Source organism: Phaenicophaeus curvirostris, chromosome 2 (assembly GCF_032191515.1).
Source record: "Phaenicophaeus curvirostris isolate KB17595 chromosome 2, BPBGC_Pcur_1.0, whole genome shotgun sequence".
NCBI classification, from domain to species: domain Eukaryota; kingdom Metazoa; phylum Chordata; class Aves; order Cuculiformes; family Cuculidae; genus Phaenicophaeus; species Phaenicophaeus curvirostris.
In genome coordinates, this window is record NC_091393.1 from 58,362,862 (window position 1) to 58,383,812 (window position 20,951).

The window sequence follows — 20,951 nt, forward strand, 5'->3', positions numbered from 1 at the left end:
TTCCTGTGTTAATGCTACACAGAAACTTGGTTAACTTGTTTAGTTTTTTAATACCTTGGTTCACTCTTTGCATTAGTGAAAAAAATCACATCTTCTGTCAGAGGAGCATTATTTACTGAGTGAAATAATAAGATAGTTGGATGAAGACAATTTGAGAACACTTTAAGAACAAATGCACTCACCACCACCTGCAAGAACAGTTATTAGTAGAAAGTGTGGAAAGGGTGTTTCTTTCTGAGTTTTTTATATTTTAGGGGCAGGCACTGGGATAAGACACAGTTTATTCTTGCCAAACTTAAAAATTAATTCCTTACTACATGTGAATCATCCCAATATGAATGAATACAAACCAACTTAAACAAAGACGACAAATGAAGCAAAACATATTTTCACAAATGATCATTACTTTTTACACTTGTCTCACTTTAGATCAAATTATTAGGTAGATGTCACTGTTTCTTTGCCGTCTTCTGTTAAATGATCAACGTGTGTGCTTTGTACTTGACCTCTTAAGAAGTTCCCTAATTAGAAGTAGAATTTAAGATTTCACATATGAGATTGAACAAGTGTTAATAAAAATATCTCTCTGCTGGAAAACACTATTCATTAATGTCTTTACTGGGATAACAGCACCCCTTGGGACACCAAAAGCACCAGCAAAAACCTGTGCTATGGACGGTGTGTCCCATTTTCCCATCTACTAAGCACTTTCCATCTGATTAAGCTCCTCCGTAGGCTACACTTGGCAGTCTGTGACTTTTGCCATCGTGAATCACATGAGGACATGGGTGGTTACCAAGACTGAGACAGGAGCTAGGTTTGAAATGCTTCAGCACTGATCCCTCCAGCTAAAAGACAGCTGCAGCCAGGAGCTGCAAAGCAGCACCCTCACTGCCCTGAGCAAACCCTCACATGTTCAGCTTCCTGACTACAGGTGAGCACTGTATGGCCAGGAGAAGCCTTGACCAGGTTTTGCCATACCTGCCACTGCAAGCGTGCCCTCGGATCATCTAGGAAGCCCCACTCTTAACCAACCCCGTGTAAGCTTACAAGACTGCCCTTAGCCTCATATTTCCAATACATGTAGAGTTCTGTTACTATGCTGAAAGACTAAAGAACTTCTAATCGCTACCACGAAGTGGGTTTTTCATTCTTTGAAATGACAAGGATTTTGGCTTTTCACTAAAATAAATAAAGTCACTGTGATAACATTAGATCTGAACTTTAAAAATGTAGATATAAATTTTTAATTCTGAGCAAATGAATTTTAGTCAACAGAATAAACTACATAGGTAAAGTTTTATGCCAACCAAAGACGAGTCGCAAGTTTGGTTTGCAGTGTCTGGGTTTCTGTGGCTACACCTGTAAAATGGAAAGAGATGCTCTGCAAGCCGTGGCACCTGACAAAGCCCACCTGTAGATCCCATACCACCTAGGTAATCTCACTCTGCACCACTTCACATTTTCACACTCATTTTACGAAAATTCAGTCTGAATGATATCCATTATTGCAAGGTACAGTGAAAGCTATTGCAGCTCATGGTTGAAATCATCCTGACTGAAACCTCTCACTCGTGTTCCTCCTGGAGCCAGCGCCAGTGGGGCTGCCTCCAGTGAGGTGAAGGGCAGAGTCCTGCTGCTTCACCAGGCTGCTCCTCTCCCTGTGCCCCTGGCTGGCCAGCAATGTGCTGGCTGTGCCTGTGGTGAAATTCCCCCTGCTTGAGCAGGGAATCTTGGCTGCCCTGTTAGGGCAGTCCTCTGTCTGCTTTGTGCAGCCAGGGCCAAGGCTGCGGTCTGAAACTACTGAGCACTGTGGGTTTCACAGAGGGATGAGTACTCTTGATTTTTTTTTAAGTCACTGAGAGGGTTTGAAAGGAGTGCACCACTAAGATTTCCAGAAGCAACAGGGAGCTACGCCACCCAGCACACTGGGCAGGGCTGACAGCAGTGAGCTTCATATCTCCGATAGGCAGGACTGCAACAGTGTCCTTGCTCTTCCCATGCCTGGCTGGGACAGTGGCTGCCATCTGACTGCCATAGGAATTATGTGCCCAGCTCAAGGAAAAACGTTTGGCTCAAAGGACACAGTTCTTAAGGGAACTAGAAATTTTCTAAGAGACATTTGCTGGTTCCTTAAATGATTTTGCAGCTAGTTAAATAACTGCTATACTAAAAGTTCTGCAGGCAATAATTATTGCTCCATTTTCTTCTATTAAGCAGTCCTGAACTAAGCCACTAAACTTGCTTTGAAATTGAAGACAGCAAAGAGGAAAGTTTTGGACATCATTTTTTTGGGGAAGTTCCAAACCAAAGCTATCTCCCAAACCAAAAAAAAAGAAGTCCAGTCCTGCCAAGTCCTTAATCACTGAAATGAAGAAAGAGACCACAAAACTGAATGAGAAGATGATTGAAACAATTTTCCTACTCTGAAAAAGCCTTTGGAGTTACTGTCAGAAGAAAATGAGGGAGCAACAAAAACCCTTAATACATCACTGATGTATCTAACTGGAGGTGACTTGCAGAGGCCAAGCATTTAAAAAGGGAGCAATGCTGGGGTTGGCACTACTGGGAAAGAACTCATGCCTGGACTTTGCATTTCAGAAAATAAAGCTTTACTAGCATTTCCAGAGAAATTTCCAACCATGTGAGAGCAAGAATCTTCTGAAGAGTATGCACTATGCTGCGCCACTATAACATGATTGTAATATAGCATCCAAGCACTTATGCTTCAAGCACTTACTGACTCATCTTAAAAACATTTAGCAGGTACAGGACAACAGTATTACTTACAGCACACAAGTAACAAAGGGCTTACTTAGTCAGGATCATTGAGCTCAACAGTATGTAAACACAGTAACAAAGCCCCTCGACCATACAGCTTGTCTCTGGCCCAAGACAGAAGGTACATTTTAAAACTCCATGAATGTGATCTGAGAAATGCCGTAGCTATTGTTAAAAGGATCAATGTGTATCTAAAATACAAACGTATGCAAGCTCTGGCAAATTCACGAGTTTAAATCCAGGCTGAAATATAACGCCATGAACATGAAAAAAAAGGCAACAGTAAACCAAACTGGGAAAGCAAACTGGCAACAAAACTTAATTTTAGCAAAACCTGTCAAACCTACAATCCCAGGCATCCCTATGTCTGCCCTCCCAGAGCAGCCAACCCTGCCTCTCAATACACTCTCAGCCAAGCTGTTGGCACTGGCCAGGAGAGACGCTTTTACTTCTGTTTAATCCATCACATTCATTAACCTTTTCTTAAACAATCTTCTACTTCTTTCTTTTTGTACTTTCCTTCCTGTCGTATGTGTGGTACTGAAGCCCACACAGTACTGTTCAGTAGCAGTTCTTTCCTCAGGAACTGTGAGAGTTTACTTTTCCACAGAATGAGCTTTGCTATTTTGAGCACGGAATGAGGTGCATGACGGCTCCTGCAGGTCCCACTCCAAAAAAGACAGCAAAGCAAAATCTTGGATGTCTCCCAGTGCAGTGCAGAGCCCAAAGGGGTCTTCTTTTCCAAAAAGGATCAGTGAAGCCTCAATCACATGTTCTTAATACAACACAGAGAGAACCATTAAAACAGTAGGCACTGAGACATGCATTATGGTCTGTCCACAGCCCACCACACTGACAACTATCGAGGCAGATGTGCTGCACGCCAGACTGCCTCCAGCTGTGTTGGTGGCAAGGTCTGCAAGGAGCAGGAACAGCTTTGAGATGACCAGCTGATACAGCTAGAAAACCAGGCGAGCTCTGGGCATATAAGTATCTCTTGACCTCCTAACATTTTGCTGTTTCCTTGCACTCCACTCCCTACCTCCATTTGTTATTTCTTCTCAGGTAAAAGCTTTAGGCCCTTTCACTCCTGCGTTTCAGCAGTGCCCGGTGCCTCAGCTGCCAAAGAACGCGACTCCTCTGTCCTACAGTTACACCAAGAGTCATGAATAATAATACTGAGGATGCGTGCGTCTCTGTTACAACTGCAGGTCAGTTAGGCTTGTTGTCCTATTGCTTTATACTTCCTAGGACATAAATTGTAACTACATCAGGTCAAAAATATAAAATAACATTTAAAAATCACAATTCTTTACTTAGATGACATTAAAATATTCTGCCCGCCTTGAACAACAGATGATTAATTTGTGAAAACTGATGATTTATTTATAAAGATGCAAAGTGCAAAGACGGACATGGATCTCAGATCAAGAGAGTGAAACAAGCAGTGTGTTATGAAACCCTCCACTGACACCCAGAGAAGATAAAGTATGAGGCAGAAGGAAGAATACAGCAGGCAGAACACCCCGAGCCTTAGAACAAAGCAGGTAAGCATTTCTTCGGACTCATCCATTTCAGCCAGAAATAAACCACTCAACTAGCTCTTTTTAAAATAGCTGTTGGCCTCATTTGTTAAATTATCAAATGTCACAAATCTTCCGAAGGGCCTTCCTCCATTTCTCCACTCCACATCTTTTTCCCACGAAAGCCTAAGCCTGGATTTGTTTTTAGGAACAGCAACCAATAAACAGAGGCATGGTAACACTAGCAACAGGAAAGAAACATTACCAAATTTGAATATGAAAAATGAAGGAAAACAAAACCTTTTCAACAATGTCTAAGGAAGCCTAGAAGCCTTAGGGCTCATCCAGAAACCCTGGTAATCCAAGGATTGATTTCCACTTTTAGGATACACTTTCAAATTCAGCCAAAGCTGTCACGTATAATTAACATAATGTTAATTTTTGTGTGCGCTCCCCTATATACATTGAAGATTACACCATTCCAGCATGAAATCTGTAACTATGAAACACAACTTTACTTACAGATCATTTTCATGGGTGGTGAAGTGATTCAGATGCTCTCTGCATTCTCCTTACAGGGCCTCCTCTCCACACACTAAACATGCTCACTTAGTTTCCCTGAGTTTCACTTGGCACAGTGAGAAGGAAACAACCAGGCAAAGCAGTGAGGAACCCTGATCCACCACCACCACTACCCCCAAGCCTGACAGCAGTAAAAGTATCTCTGCATCCCTCACAAACAGCAGGCACAGTCGGATGGCACCGGCCCATGCCCTGGCCTTACTAGGTTTGACCCCAACACATCACTACAGCCTTTCCCAGAGGTAAGCCTCTACTGTCACTCCCTTCGCAGGAATTTTCCATCGACTGTTTCAGCTGGAAACCATCCACCTTCCTGCACTAGGAGAGGCAGAAAGCAGTTAGGAAGAGCAAGCCCCAAAAGCCACATAAAGTGTGACATTTGCCAGATGCCTTATTAACTTTGCCAGTCTCCCTCAGCTGCTGGGTACAGGGTCTCAGAGCTACCAGTACCGCCAGCCACTAGCTCTCCCATCAGAGAGACAAACCAGTTGCAGAAGTTATTCCTGTTGTCATCCATAGTTCTGCTGCCTAAGAATTTTCCAGCCTTTGCAACATGGCACAACAAGGCTTTTCACAGAGATCCAGATAGCCTCCAGAGCCTGTCCCTTCTATTTACAGAAAGTCTCTTAGGTTTAGTCTGAGGAGCTCTGCAGATTGCCAGGGGCTCTAGGGGAAGAATTTTGTCAAAGAACATGTGTTGCAATGCATCCTCGAAAGGGTTTGCTTTCCAATTAATTAATTTAATCTTCTCTGGAAATTAACTTCACAGACCCAGCTCCATTAGAATAGAATCATAGAATTACCAGGTTGGAAAAGACCTCTGAGATCATCAAGTCCAACCATACCTATCTGTCCCTAAACCATCTCCTTAAGTACCTCACCTACCCGTCTTTTAAACACCTTCAGAGATGGTGACTCAACCACCTCCCTGGGCAGCCTGTTCCAGTGCCCAGTGACCCTTTCTGTGAAAAATATTTTCCTAATGTTCAGCCTAAACCTCCTCTGGCAGAGCTTGAGGCCATTCCCTCTTGTCCTGTCCCCTGTCACTTGGGAGAAGAGGCCAGCTTCCTCCTCTCCACAACCTCCTTTCAGGTAGTTGTAGAGAGTGATAAGGTCTCCCCTCAGCCTCCTCTTCTCCAGGCTAAACAACCCCAGTTCCTTCAGCAGCTCCTCGTGCATTGACTGTGCATGATTTATCTTCAGCAATATTTGCCTTTGTGATCCACTTTGCTCCTGAATAGATCAATTTCATTGGATTCCTAGAGCCAAAGACAAGACAATTTGCAGGGCCAAGCAGGTACCTAACCAGGCAATTCCATGACAAGACTGAGCCAGAGAGTAGCTGCTAGCTAACAGACACCTCCCTTTCTCACTTGTGAGTTCCTACTGGGTCAGTTTCCCCGACACTGCTGTTCAGCTGACTCCAAAGTAAACTGCTTCAGCACTGACAGGAACAGTGGGAAAGTGATGCCAAGGGCAAAGAATCATAGAATCACCAGGTTGGAAAAGACCCACCGGATCATCGAGTCCAACCATAAACATAAAAGCACTGCCCCCTTTGTCTACCAGTATATCTACTCAAGCATAAAGCTGCACCACAGAAGTATGATGAGAACAAGAACCCAATGTAGATGGCTGAATGGATCACAGAATCATTTAGGTCAGAAAAGACCTCCAAGATGATCAGTTCCAAACATAAACCGAACACTGCCAAGAAATACAGGCAACACAACCAGTGGTGGTGACCTTAAACTGTTCTTGGTTTTGTGTATTGTTTTCAGACGCAGGAAGAGGATTTAGTAACATACATATTGGTATCCAGTGCTATTTAGCCACCCAAGCAGAGATGACATATGGGGCTGATGAGACATCTATAGACATCTGAAGCATCTCAGGTGGCACCACATGTCTACATTTAGAGAGCAGAATCCCATCCAATGCTTCAGATACCAACCTAGAGCTGTTAAAAAACCTGGACTGCCTAGGACAGAGCAAAATTCCCTTGCAAACAGTGGAAGGGTCACTGCCTCCAACCATCTGGTTGCTGCTTTATGCAAGGGGAGAGAAACGGCAATATTATCAGCTGATAACAAGGTGACATTGCACAGATTTCTCTCTAATTCTACAGAGAAGGCAAATATCTATTATTTCTTTGAAATGGAACAGGCCTTCTCTTTCTGCTTATGTATGTGAAGGCAATGGGGCCAGCTACCTGCAGTAGGATTTTCTGACCCTGCTTTTACAGATTTTTCATGGGGATATAAGCGCAGAACGAGTCCTCAAGAGGCAGAGATATCAAATGAATAAGGGAGCACTGAATCCATGTCACACACCTCCATCAACAACATCCAGCACACATAAGGACAGCACTGCATTTAAGCAAAAACAATAACGGAGCATTTGGGGCACAGAGCATATAAAGGTGCTCATAATAGTAATGGTGGTGGGGTAGCCTAGGACTTCAAAAAATGTGAAATAGATTTTATTGGACCAACTGACACATTTAGGGAAGGTAGACAAGTCTTCAGGCACAAATAAAAAATCAGGAAGCAATTGCTCTCATCACAGAATGGCATCTGGTACAAAACACTAACAGAAGCAGTATGGAAATGAGGAGGATAAAATTAGGAATTACCCAAAGATTCTCATTAAATAAAGAAATCCTGCATTACCATGATGGGATAACTTGTGTCACTACCAGAATTTTGTGATCCATGTATATCTGTGATAAAAGTGATACTTTTTAGAAGTCCTGCTATCATGCTAGGATGGTTTCTAGTTTAAAATTACAGTGTAGCTAGAAAGAACTGCAGCACTATGGAGATTTCATTTAAGTGAAATTGCCATTAATGTTTCACTTAATGTAAGCCAATTTTCTCCTTCACTTAGGAAAATACATCCTTTCACAGCCTGTATTTTATTTGATTGCACTAACAGAATTCTATACCACCCATTCAGAGCAAATCAGCGACGCATTTCTTTTGTGCAACAACAGATTGAACAGCTGTCTTTTTTATAATTATACTACTGTATTTTTGTTAAGAGTAAAATAAAGACAGTTAAATACTAACTTGGCTGGATAAAATACCTTTAAATCAGAGAGATGGTAACACATAGTTCCATTGCTTATCTTGTTCGTGGATTAGAAGTCACTGTCATGCTGAGGTTAGTTTGGGTGGGACAGCACTACAAGTGCATGAGCCATCAGAACAGCATTCCTCATATAGCTGTTTGCAGCTAACACAGTGGGTGGGATTCCCAGAGGAAATGATCAAGTAGTGTTGCCTTATGTTAAAATAAGTTCCATTTAAAGCCCCATGAGCTAAAATCATTGATAGGATTCTGCCTTAAGAACTGAAGAGCTCAGGAAGCAATTGTTTAAATTACAACATCTTCACAGCACCAGGCATCAAATGTTCATATAATCAGTATGAAAAATAAGTGCAAAAGGCTTTATATCAAGTAGAAAAAAATAATAAAGGTATGTTGGCGAATGCAAACAACTACCATGCAAGGTAATTTTACAAATTACACTCTGATTCTCCTTTCTACAGAGATATGAGGGCTTTACCATATTCCTCCCTATTTATCTTCAGAGACTGGACATGCATGGAATGCAAAAATATTTTTATCTAGAAGGAACAAGTCCCTTAAAATACCAGAACTTTGATCTCTCTGACCTACAATGACAATAATAGAACTTAAGAGACAACACCTAAATTAGCCATGGCACACTCACAGTAATAAATGCATACATACAATGCAGCTCCGAATAAGTAAAAAAATTATGCAAGTGTAAGTCTCATCTAGAAAGCAGAATCATAGAGAATCAAGTTTTTTTCAAAGATGGTGATTAAATTCCTATTAAAAAAATGCAAAAAAGTTGTGTGCTATACTACCTATATCAGTTACTAACTATGAAGTTAAACAAAATACTGTGCATCTGTATTTAAAATGTCACTTATGGATACTGTTTAGTCTTATCCACTAAATTTTCTTGAGAACATTTCCCCACAAGTACAATATTTGACCAAGTTAGAGAGTAGACTCAAAACCAGCACTTGATCTTGACAGCTCTGGCACATGTGCTTAAGCTTTGTCCATGACAGTTGGGCATATGAGAACTGGATACACGTAGGCGTCGCATGCCACACCACCGCCCTTTCTGCAGGCACTTGCTTCTGTGATTCCCAGTACCAGGGAATCACAGCCTGCAAGGGACACAAACCTTCATCATCAGTCTCTACTTGGCAAGATATTTCAGGATAACAGCAAGGGATGTGATGAAGAAACTGGAGATAACAGGGCATTGGAAAGGGTAGGATCAAACGAACCACAACGCCCTCAATCTGAAGGCAGAGAGGAGGGGTCTGGTAGATGGCAATCTTTAAGCTGCTCGTCATGTACCAGAAGCTACCAACACTCAGTGAGTGAGGCGATTTTCAGTATGATAAAAGAGGAGGGCTACATGCCAGGAACAGACATTCCTCTAGGAAAACTGCAGATTTGAAAATCTGGAAAAGCTATATTTAAGTGCAAACAGATAGCGCTCAGAGCCTGGGTGAACAAGAGATAACATTCATGAGTCACAAGAGAAAATAGACAACCTCCCATAAATAGTTATGCTTTTAGCTGAGTCTGACTGGTTTGTTATAGCCCTCGGGCTGCTCTCTGGCTCTGCCTAAAGCAGGGCATGCCTGAAACTCTGCACGATTCCCACACTTTGTGACATCAGTCTTCAACCACAGGCAACCTTCAGACCCCTTGATGTGTGGCCATGCAGCCCTAAATCATACACGATGCTGCCAGTACCACCTGCCCACACTCTGCTCCTTTCTCTCGTGAAGTAACTAAAAACCATGAACTGTTCAGGAAGGCTGGAAGCTTGACAGTGCTTTCTGCTCATGACCAGACCCTGCCTGCCCTCCCCTCCATCCTGCTGTACTCTTTTGTTTTATCCATATAGATTTATGTACCTTTCCATCACACAATCTCACCTCTGTGAGACAGGAAAAATATTGTAGACCTGCACTTGCACTAGAAACCCTGCAGTATCCTGTACTCTTTACAGGCCTTAATAGAATTTTTGCCTAAAATGCTTATATTTTCAATTTCATTTTGTGCTGGTTTGAAGATCAATAGAGGGAGGTGACGCTGAGGCACAGTCATTTTAAGTATACAACTGTTATGCAGATGCTACAACTTTAATTATGCAAACAGGCTACTGTGGCTGTCCAAAACTTCAGTGATAAACAATCTGCTTACACGCTGTCAGCAACAGGATCAGGATCCAGGAATGTGTGTCCATAATCATTAGCTGCAGCAGCAGGGATAATTTGGTATATTCTCAGAAGCGCTTCACATATGGACACTTTGCTAAGGGAAGTCAGCCACTTCATTAAGAATTAACTAAAAATTAACTAAGTTATAGTATTCTACATTGATTTTCACACAGATGAAATAGAAGTCTTCAAATTGCTTTCCTGACCAATTTTTTTTAGCTGAATGTACATAATGAGCTAAAAAAAATATGAAAAAATGCAGTAATTTTTTTTACTCAGTTTTTACAATTGCCAAGCTAATGACCTATGGACCAGAGCAGGTCACCATAAAGGTTAATACAGAGGTGGGCAGGGATGCTGATTCAGAATGGCACCTGACTAACAGGTAAACAGCAGCTGGCAATTTCTCGGTCAGTTCCAATGTCTCCCTCCAGAGATACCATCTCTTGAGGTTTTGCCTGCAAAGGAAGTTGAACTGCTTTAGTTATACCAAAATATATTTACTACCTGGGGAGCAGCTGTGCCAAGACTGTTAATGACAGATAGTACATAAAAGAAAACAACGTACAATGCAAAGTATACGCATCACAGTTTGACAGTTAAGAATACCTTGGTATAATACAATTTTTGTTAAAAAAAACCAATAAGACATTCTGACATAGTTAAAATGACAATCTAGGCCCATTCCTGGCTATAAAGACAAGTCTGTTTAGTATTTCCAGATGAATGTGAGACATTGGCTCTAATGAGGCCTTATGAGGAGCGGCTGAGAGAGCTGGGATTGTTTAGCCTGGAGAAGAGGAGGCTGAGGGAAGACCTCATTGCTCTCTACAACTACCTGAAAGGAGGTTGTAGAGAGGAGGGTGATGGCCTCTTCTCCCAAGTGACAGGGGACAGGACAAGAGGGAATGGCCTCAAGCTCTGCCAGAGGAGGTTTAGGCTGAACATTAGGAAAATATTTTTCACAGAACGGGTCATTGGGCACTGGAACAGGCTGCCTAGGGAGGTGGTTGAGTCACCTTCCCTGGAGGTGTTTAAGGCACGGGTGGACGAGGTGCTAAGGGGCATGGTTTAGTGTTTGATAGGAATGTTTGGACTCGATGAGCTGGTGGGTCTTTTCCAACCTGGTTATTCCATGATTCTATGATTCTGGCCCAAAAGAACCTACAGGGACTCCTTTCAGGGGAGGGGGTTGTACCAACATGCACCTTAGGCTTTCCGGACACATTCTCTGCAGATCCCAACCTAAAATAGGAGTGCCCTGAAATCCTCCTGAAATCCTCCTGAAATCCATCTTTGAGGCAACTTACCAAGAAAAGCAACAAAAACAAGCACAGGAAAATAATTTCTAGCTGCAAAGATTTCTGCTTTTAGAGTATTCCAATGACAATTCTGAGATGCCCAATCCCACCCCATTCTTATTTCATAATACTCTCAAGTTTGTTAATATTTCAGCTGGACACAGTCATTCTACCTACTCTGACATACAGGCCCCTTTTCTTGAGTATGGAGAGGCTGAGCTCTCTCCATAACTACAGAGTATAAACTTTACCTCATTCATGATGTTTCTCTGTACCGTCTATTGGGAGGCATCAACTGCTTTCTCCTCTAAAAGAAATTTGCCTCCTGCATTCATACCATACAATTTTTCTCCTACCCAATAATTCTTTTTTGTAGAAAAATATTTCATGCAGAGGGTCCAGGCAGGCAGAGACATCACAAAAACTGGATACAGTTGCTTTTGGTATTTATTCTTTACAGATGTGTCAAATAACTTGAGGCAGGTCACCCAAATGAATGCAGTACAACAGGTTGGGCATGTCTCAGTCTGTTCTCAGTCACAGAACACTACAGGATTTGTTAACTGGCATAGATATAACCTGCACTGTCACAGTGCTATCAAAATACAGACTGTGAAAAACATGGCTAGGAAGCCAGCTAGATAAAAACTAAAACTACATTTAGCCAAGAGACCAGCTGTTCTAGGAGCAAAGCTAAGCATCCTGCCAAACAATAAATAATTAATCCAAAATATTATGATAAAAGATAGAAGTCATAGTAATTAAATATATCAATCGTTTCTGTTCTGAATATGAGAATAAAAGGATTTAGAAAGCACTACATAAATAGAATTTGTGAACTACATTGACTCCAATTCCTCATTCAGAAGCACCCTCTGGAACAAGGAAAAATGAGCCATAGTCAATAAGCAAAACTTGTTCGGGAATGAAACTACTAACACCTATGTAAACGTAGGGATAAAAATTTTTACCTGTAGTCATTGGATTGCTGGACAATAGCCCTGGATGAAGGTGAGTGCTACCAGTTGCATTACCTTCCCTCAACTCAGCAGACATATGTCAGTTGTTAATGCTGAAGCTCTCCGACTGTTTTAAAGGAAAACTCTGATCAAATTACAGTAGTCTAACCTGCAGATCATGAACTTTAATTGTGATATAGGAATGGTCTTCCAATGAGTAATACCCTAAAAGGACTCTGGCTTTAAATAAGCGAAGGCCAGACACAGGTGCTCATTTCTTACAGGAAACTAACTGTACATACTTATAAACAAAAGATTGCACTTCCTTGGTATTTATTTGGACAAAAAGAAATTTTAAGAATTACTTTATGTAAAATTAAATATCTGATTAGACTTTTGCAGGGCTTTTGTTATTTTCTCAATAGAACTCTCAGTAAAATGTGCATAGCAGTGAACCCATGTATCCAGTGAGTGTCCTCATGTGTTGCAGCATTTGCAGTTCATTTTATCTCAGGATGTTTAGTAACAAATATTTAAGCACAGAGAAAACATACAGTCATTTAAGACTTACAAGCAGACAGATATTTAAATGTGAGATAAGCTTAAATGTAAGAAATTGCCTTAAATACAAATAAACATTTATTTTTAATGCCACAAAACACTTATTTGAAAGGCACTAGAAAAAACTTCTTTTACTATGAGAGTGGTAAAACGCTGGCATTGGTTGCCCAGAGAGGCTGTGGAGTCTCCACCTTTGGAGATAATCAAAATCCAACAGCTCAGGCTGACCCTTCTCTAAGGTGAGGGGGTGGACTAGATGATTTCCAGAGGGGTCTTCCAGCCTCTGCTGTTCCGTGACAAAAAAAACCAGTTAGCGGATATGCATTATCTATGCAGGGGAGCCCAAAACATATAAGAAATTGTCTCCAATTCCCCATTTCTTCAGGGGAAAAAATCTTAAAATCAGATAATCTCAGCAATTAACTTTAGATCAAAGTAAAATGAAATTAATTGGCTTGTTCGTTACATATTACTTGACATTCAAAGACTGAGGGATGTAAGGGTGAAGCAGCGGGAATGTGCAGTCCAGGCAGGGCAGGGGTAAGACAGTCCCTGCCTCTCTCAGCAGCCACTAACTGCTAGACCAGCTGGATCTGTTTCTTGTTATTCACCTAAAAAGAAAAAGGTGGGACCATGACAGAAAATAACAACAGAGATTTAAGACAGGACAAGTGAAACTAAATTACATACTCACGTCAATCATAAAACACGGATTAGCCGGAAAACAGAACTCATTAACGCAGTCCATACTTTCCACCAGTGATTCTCCTGTGAAAAAGTTTGCAACACATGATGATAATAGCAAGAGACGGGCGTCACAAGTCCACCAAGTCACATAGTCAGGGAGTGATCTCTTGCCAAAAATTGCATGAACCATTTCAGCAAACACTTAAAAATGAGGCAGATGTGGTATCAAGGAAAGATCCTGTACCACTTCCAGCCCAAAAAGGTGGTCATGGTTGGGCACATGGTGAAGAAATAGCAATCAAAGAAAATGAAGGAATCTGGAAACTGCATTCTTCTCCCGAAATTATTAGAAAAAGCAATGTATTTTTGTAACTGTACACTTAAAGAGACCATCTCCAGAACAGTGTGTACATTTACTGTGGTCTTCAGGCAAACACTCCTCCCTGTCAGGAAGAAAGAATGAATTAATGCAGGTAAGCTTAATGAAACAAAAAACATCCCAGAAAAATGCATGTTAGTATTCTTTAAGCCCATGCTTTAAGATCCCTGCAACGTTCTGCACTCTTGCTGCCTTCATCTAAGAGTTCTCAGGGCCCCTCATTTAAGAGGTGCTCTGTTGAACCTTGCTGCTGCAACATAAGCTATGACTTGTCTGCTCTGTCCTTTTTCCAGAGGCTACTGCCAGCACAGCAAAGCCAGCACAAGGGAAAACGTTCCCAGTTGGAGGTGATGTAGTGCACAGACCGGACTTTAAACACCTTCATACATATCCTACAGTAATAACGCTGTGTTAATGTCAAGTGTTCCCACCTACTTACATTCCTCCTGATGAGAACTCACGAAAGGGAATGTGTGCCCATAGCCCTGTACTCCAGCTTGAGCTAAAATGCCAGACACTAACTGGTGCAGCTGAAGGCTGGGTCTCTTCTGATGGCAATAAGGGTAAACCTACCTCCAACAGCATTCTGAGTAAGCCGCAGGGCTTTCCACTTTAGCAAGCGATACACAGACCCTCGTTCTGTTCTATCAACGTTGTAGTCAGGACAGTTGACCTCCCGATACTAGGACAGTATGATTCCCTAGAACTTGCTGCTTGGATTAAACTAGCCCAGGAGAAAATCTCTTCTCTTTGCTCATCAAAACCAAGAAAAATAGTTATCAATAAAATGTTGCAAGGATCTACTTGGAAGTGTGTGTCGTAATATCATGGAGAAAGAAGCAGAACTAGCTAATGCTGCTAACAACACTTGGTTGCTGTAGCTATCAAGTCCAGTAGAAACAATTGTAAGAAAGTGTAGGTAAGATCAGATGCAGTCAGCAGATGAATAGCACAGCAGCTGTTGAAAATGAACACACATAAAGATATATGCACAACCATTGACACAGATGTCAATACTACATAGTGGCAATCGTTGAACAAGTAAGATAAGTGTTTTCTTGAATGACAAGAACCCAGAAAACAGAGCCTACCTCTCTTTTTTTTTACCACGCAGACCCCCATAGGAGAACTATTCAAGAATTACCAAGTATCTTACATGAAATCACTATTGCTATTGTAAGAGATTGATCTTAGGTTACAGACTTCAAATTAGTCTGCAGTAAGAATCAGAGGGATTATTGATCATCCTACATACAGCATTACACAAAAGACCAAGAACGTCACAGTCTTTTTACACCTGTTGCTTCAATGTGAGATAGTGGTCACCGGGAATGATGAGAAGATGGTTTAACAGAAGTAACAAATTACATGCTTCCATCACACACTAAAATGTAACTGAAACAAAAAAGCTGCTGAAAGTTTTAAAAAATAATTAAACTATACTGAAGTACCACCTCAATAATTGTTCACCAATAGGCTACTTTTTTGATTGATCTGATGTCCTGTTTATTAAGTGAGACATAATTTTGAGCTAAACTATGGCTTGCTGTTGTCCTGTGAGACTCCCACCTTGTTCAGCGCATATCATCAGATGCTTGCTGGCTGATGAGTTGTTCAATATATTGCGAGGTCTTCACAGCTCAAAATGGGGCTCTGTACCTAGTTTATTTCATGTTATTTTCTGAATTCATTGATATTCTACTCACGGGCTTGTCTAGAATGACCAAATTACATGTCTATCTGAATTCTTCACAAATGAGAATGAAGTTACTTCATAGCAAACCATTTTGCAGATGGTGTATCATACAAAATGTGATAAGCCTAATGTCAAATAGCTCCAGTAATTTTCACATATACGACAATTTTTTTTCAGAGACTGCTTAAAATACAGGTGACACATTGATTTCACCTGTGTTTGCAAAGTTGCACATCAGACTGAGGTTCTCAAGACGCATGCCACGAAATAAGGAACAAGAAAATGAGTGATTACTTATGAAAAAAACTGTTTTAAGCAACTGGCTCCTCATCAGACAGGAAATAAGCAGTGGCAAAGAAAAACCCCTGGTTCATCAGGGTAGCATTCAACTGTCTGCATACAAAGCTCTTTTTTAATTCCTTTTTTTTTTTTGCATTAGTCACTATATTTTTTTCCAAATTCTTCGACAAATTAGGCAAGGATCAGAGAGACAATGACCTTCTTAGAAAAAAACATCGTCCACAGAATGAAGTGCAATAGAAAGCAATACTGTTTGAACTTAGGCCAGGGTACAATGAACGCTTGTAAGAATGTCAATATGCAAAGGCAATAATTCATGAGGCCTTAAAAAGGAAGCTACTAAAACCAAAGAAAAATACCTGCTTAATAAAATTAAAATCTTAAATCAAAATCATGGTTGGCTCCAGAGCTGAAACACATTACACCACCCTGCTGCTTCACCTAAAATAGAAACAAAAAACCCCAGTGGATTCTTTAAGGAGAAGTGTAGGAAGGGTTTGGGATATACTTGTTGCCAGTTAATTCTACGGATATTTCTTGAAAGCAGGAAAGGTTCAAGTTTCTGTTCCACCCCACATCTGCGTGTGCTCTAAGAAGCCATTATGAAAAGCAGAAAACACGGATTCACCAAAGGACTGGAGATTTAAGTTTTCAGCCAAAGAAATCTCTTAAGGAAAGGACTGTGCCTGTAAAAGAAGCTTCTCTAACCAAGAACTCCCACTTTCTATATTACTCTATCATAAGACCTACATTTTCCTTGGTCAGTGATTACCGTTCTTGTAAAAACTCTTAGTATTTTCACTTTTCTTTTTCTTTCTCACAAAGCTGAATAGCTGCCAGTAATTCATCCTGCAACTGACATAGCTGGGAATAACTTTTCACCAAGATCAGCACTGCATCCACAAAAATCTACATAAGCATTTTTTGTATGTACAAACATGCTTGTAAATTAGCACATGAGCAGAATTACCCAAATTGTACGCAGAGATGTGGGTTTCTGAGGGCAGCATTTTTCCATTACATTACAGGTACAATGTGCAACCAAACAGTCACCCATTTTTTACTAATTTGTACCTTAATGAATAATAGGAACGAATGTTTACTTAATAAAACATTTGAACCTGGCAGCACTGCTTTTTAAAGTACAGTTCTAGGAAGCATGGTGTGTTTTTGCATTTGCAATTTAAGTGCGGGTACCGTCAAAAAGACAATATACATACTTGCATTTCCTAGAAATTCACCACCAAACCACACTACTCTCCATAACTCCACCTCAACTATTACCTATCCACATTTTTGATACCAGAGCATCTTATACCTCATTGCTCTCTACAACTACCTGAAAGGAGGTTGTAGAGAGGAGGGTGCTGGCCTCTTCTCCCAAGTGACAGGGGACAGGACAAGAGGGAATGGCCTCAAGCTCCACCAGGGGAGGTTTAGGCTGGACATTAGGAAAAAATTCTTCACAGAAAGGGTCATTGGGCACTGGAACAGGCTGCCCAGGGAGGTGGTTGAGTCACCTTCCCTGGAGGTGTTTAAGGCACGGGTGGATGAGGTGCTAAGGGGCATGGTTTAGTGTTTGATAGGAATGGTTGGACTCGATGATCTGGTGGGTCTCTTCCAACCTGGTTATTCTATGATTCTATGATTCTACGATTCTATACAGCATGTAATAAAATAGCCTGTCTGAAATATTTCACCTTCTATTTCACACGGCATCGAAGGCCCTTTAAGATCATCCAGTTCCAGCCCCCCTGCCATGGGCAGGGACACCTCCCACCAGCCCAGGCTGCCGAAGGCCCCATCCAACCTGGCCTTGAACACCCCCAGGGATGGAGCAGCCACAGCTTCCCTGGGCAACCTGTGCCAGGGCCTCACTGCCCTCATAGTGAAGAAATTCCTAGTCTAAATCTGCCCCTCTCCAGTCTGTAGCCATTGCCCCCAGTCCTATCACTACAACCCTTTGTGAACAGTCCCCCCTCCCGCAGACGTTCCAGCAGGCAGCACCGCCTCGGGAGGCGGGGGAGGAGGAGGGGGAACAAGAGCTGAGCTGTTTCACTTTCGGACGAGCCTCTTTCCGTGCGGCTTCTCCCTCCGTCCCCGTCCTCCCCCCGCACCCCGAGCTTCCATACGGCGGAGCCAAAGCGGCGCCCAACCCGCGCGCCCCGCGCTGCCGGTGAAGGCGGGAAAGCGCGCGCCGCGGGGGGGGTGCGGCGGGAAGCCTCGCGCCAGTCCCAAGGTCGGGGGCGGCCGCGGGGGGCGCGGGCGAGAGCGCGGCCTTGCATGTAGGAGCGGCCGCGAAGGCTGCCGGTATGTGCACCAGGATGGCCGAGTGGTTAAGGCGTTGGACTTAAGATCCAATGGACGCTTGTCCGCGTGGGTTCGAACCCCACTCCTGGTAGGTTCCGTTTTTTGGGGTTTTTTTTCCCGTTTTTTGGTTTCTTCCCTCTCCTCCGGAGCCCCGTGTTAGGGCGCGGGGGCTGGAGCGAGGCCGGGCGGCGGGAGCCACCGCCGGACCTCCCGCCGGGGTCTCCTGAGCTTCAGCCTCTGTTCAGCCTCTGCATACGAATATGGTTACACACATACAGCAAAAAAAGTATAAATATAGAATTTTAGATATGCCTTTATATGTTTATTTTTATATATTAGTTATAAATGCATAGAAATAATTATAATATGTTATATATTATACATGTTATTAAACATTATTAATAGATGATATATAATTTATTGTATATTATATATTGTACATTATATATTGTATATTATATATGTTATTAAACATTACTTATTAATATATAAGTATATATAGCATATGCATGTCTATATTAATATATATTTTATCTGTTTTTATATATACTATCACATATATATAAAAGACACTATTTTATATATTACATTTTTCAAATATATACAGTATATGCTCAATATAAGATGCTCTATACAGTCTTATATATAAAATATATTATTTTGCATCATATGTCGTTATAAATTAATGAATATAAATATAATTTTACACAGTGTGTATTTATATATGTATAAGTTTATATTTATATAGTTTATATACAGGCGCCATATAAAATATATTAACTTAGATCATATATTATTAAATATTAATATATAATTATATGCAGTATCTGCTTTTATATGTATATGTTTATATTTATATATTTTATATGAGTGTCATATTAAAATATATTAATATATAAATGTTAATTATATTAATATAAAATATTAATTTATATAGTATTTTATTATATATTTTATGTATGACACTATAATGTCTTAGATATAATTTATTAATTTGTATTATAAATTACTGTATATTAATATATAATTATATAAATTATGTATGTATATATGCATATGTTTATTTTTATGTATTTTATTTATATAGTATATATATTTCTCTATGTTTTAAACCCATTACTCCATGTCTTTTCCATGTGATTCCTCATAAAAAGGGAGTCGCCATCCTCTTGTCAGACAACCTTTATATACTGACGTGTGGTCATATGATCTTCCCTAAGACTTTTCTTCTCAAGGCTGAACAAACCCAGTTCTTTCAGCCTTACTTCATATGGAAGGCTTCCCTGTTCTCGGATCATCAATTTAATTTATTAACAATTTTATTATAAATTTTAATTATTTTTTTTTATTTTGACAGGGTGGTATCATTGTGTTTCAGCGTATACAAAAGTGCAAGGGTTACAAACCAACTGCAGACAGACACATTTTAAGATATTAGTGTTTGCCAAGGCATCCTGGTCTAATGCTAATATGAGTAAATACAGTTCTTCTTATCCAGGATGTGAAAAATTAGTCTAAACTTGCAGTCGAAATATATTGAGAAACTCAACATGAGCCGGCAGTGTGCGCTCACAGCCCAGAAGGCCAACCTTATCCTGGGCTGCATCCAAAGAAGCGTGGCCAGCAGAGTGAGGGAGGTGATTCTGCCCCTCTATTCCTCTCTTCTGAGACCTCACCTGGAGTACTGTGTCCAGTTCTGGAATCCTCAGCATAAGAAGGATATGGAGCTGTTGGAATGGGTCAAGAGGAGGGCTGTAAAGGTGATCAGAGGGCTGGAGCACCTCCCATACGAGGACAGGCTGAGAGAGTTGGGCTTGTTCAGCCTGGAGAAGAGAAGGCTCTGAGGAGACCTTGCAGTGACCTTCCAGTACTTGAAAGGGGCTACAGGAAAGCTGGGGAGGGACTCCAAAGCTTTCAATTATGCTTAATCAGGAAAAGAACAATGCAGAGGAAAGATTTCTTGCCAATCACTGAATGCCGGGTCTACGGAAGCAACTATTGCAAAATCCCTGTTTAGTGCCTTCACTGGGGGACCTCCCCTGACTTACAGAAAATAGTTGCTAGGTTGGAAAACAACTTTGAGATTATTGAGCCCAACCGTACCTGTCCACTACTAAATCACATCCCTGAGCTTTTCACCTCCCCAGCTTTTAAACACTTCCAGGAACAGTGACTCAGCCACCTTCCTGGGCAGCCTCTGCCACTGCTTGATAACTCTTTTGGTGAAGAAATTTTGAAATGGGAAAGTGCCCCGTCACCTCACCCCTGCACCAGCACCCGCTCTCACTGCCTTTGCTGTCCATTTTCCAGAGGAGAAAATGGGCATCCTCCATCCCATCAAGCTTAACCCACCTTTAAACCTGCCCCCGAGGGCCGAGAAACAAATACGCAGCACAGCCCGGGCTGGAGATGCTGGATTGGCAGCCTCCAGCAAAATGGAGGCGGCACACAGGGCCCTCTGCTTCACCATAAGAAGAGGAGCACGTAACCCAACCTGGTTGTTGGAACCCCTGGTTGTAGGTGGCCTTCTGTAAGGGGTCTGGGCCTCGAATTTGCAGGTGCAGGTGGTGGCTACCCTCCTCAGCTGTTA

The 20,951-nt window shown here is 41.5% G+C and overlaps 1 non-coding gene across 1 annotated transcript; it reads left to right on the top strand.

Moving 5' to 3' along the window:
- The first annotated feature begins 18,369 nt into the window (after window positions 1-18,369).
- On the top strand, window positions 18,370-18,452 carry TRNAL-UAA (transfer RNA leucine (anticodon UAA)). The gene has a single exon. It is a non-coding gene; the product is annotated as a tRNA-Leu (tRNA).
- The last annotated feature ends 2,499 nt before the right edge of the window (window positions 18,453-20,951 follow it).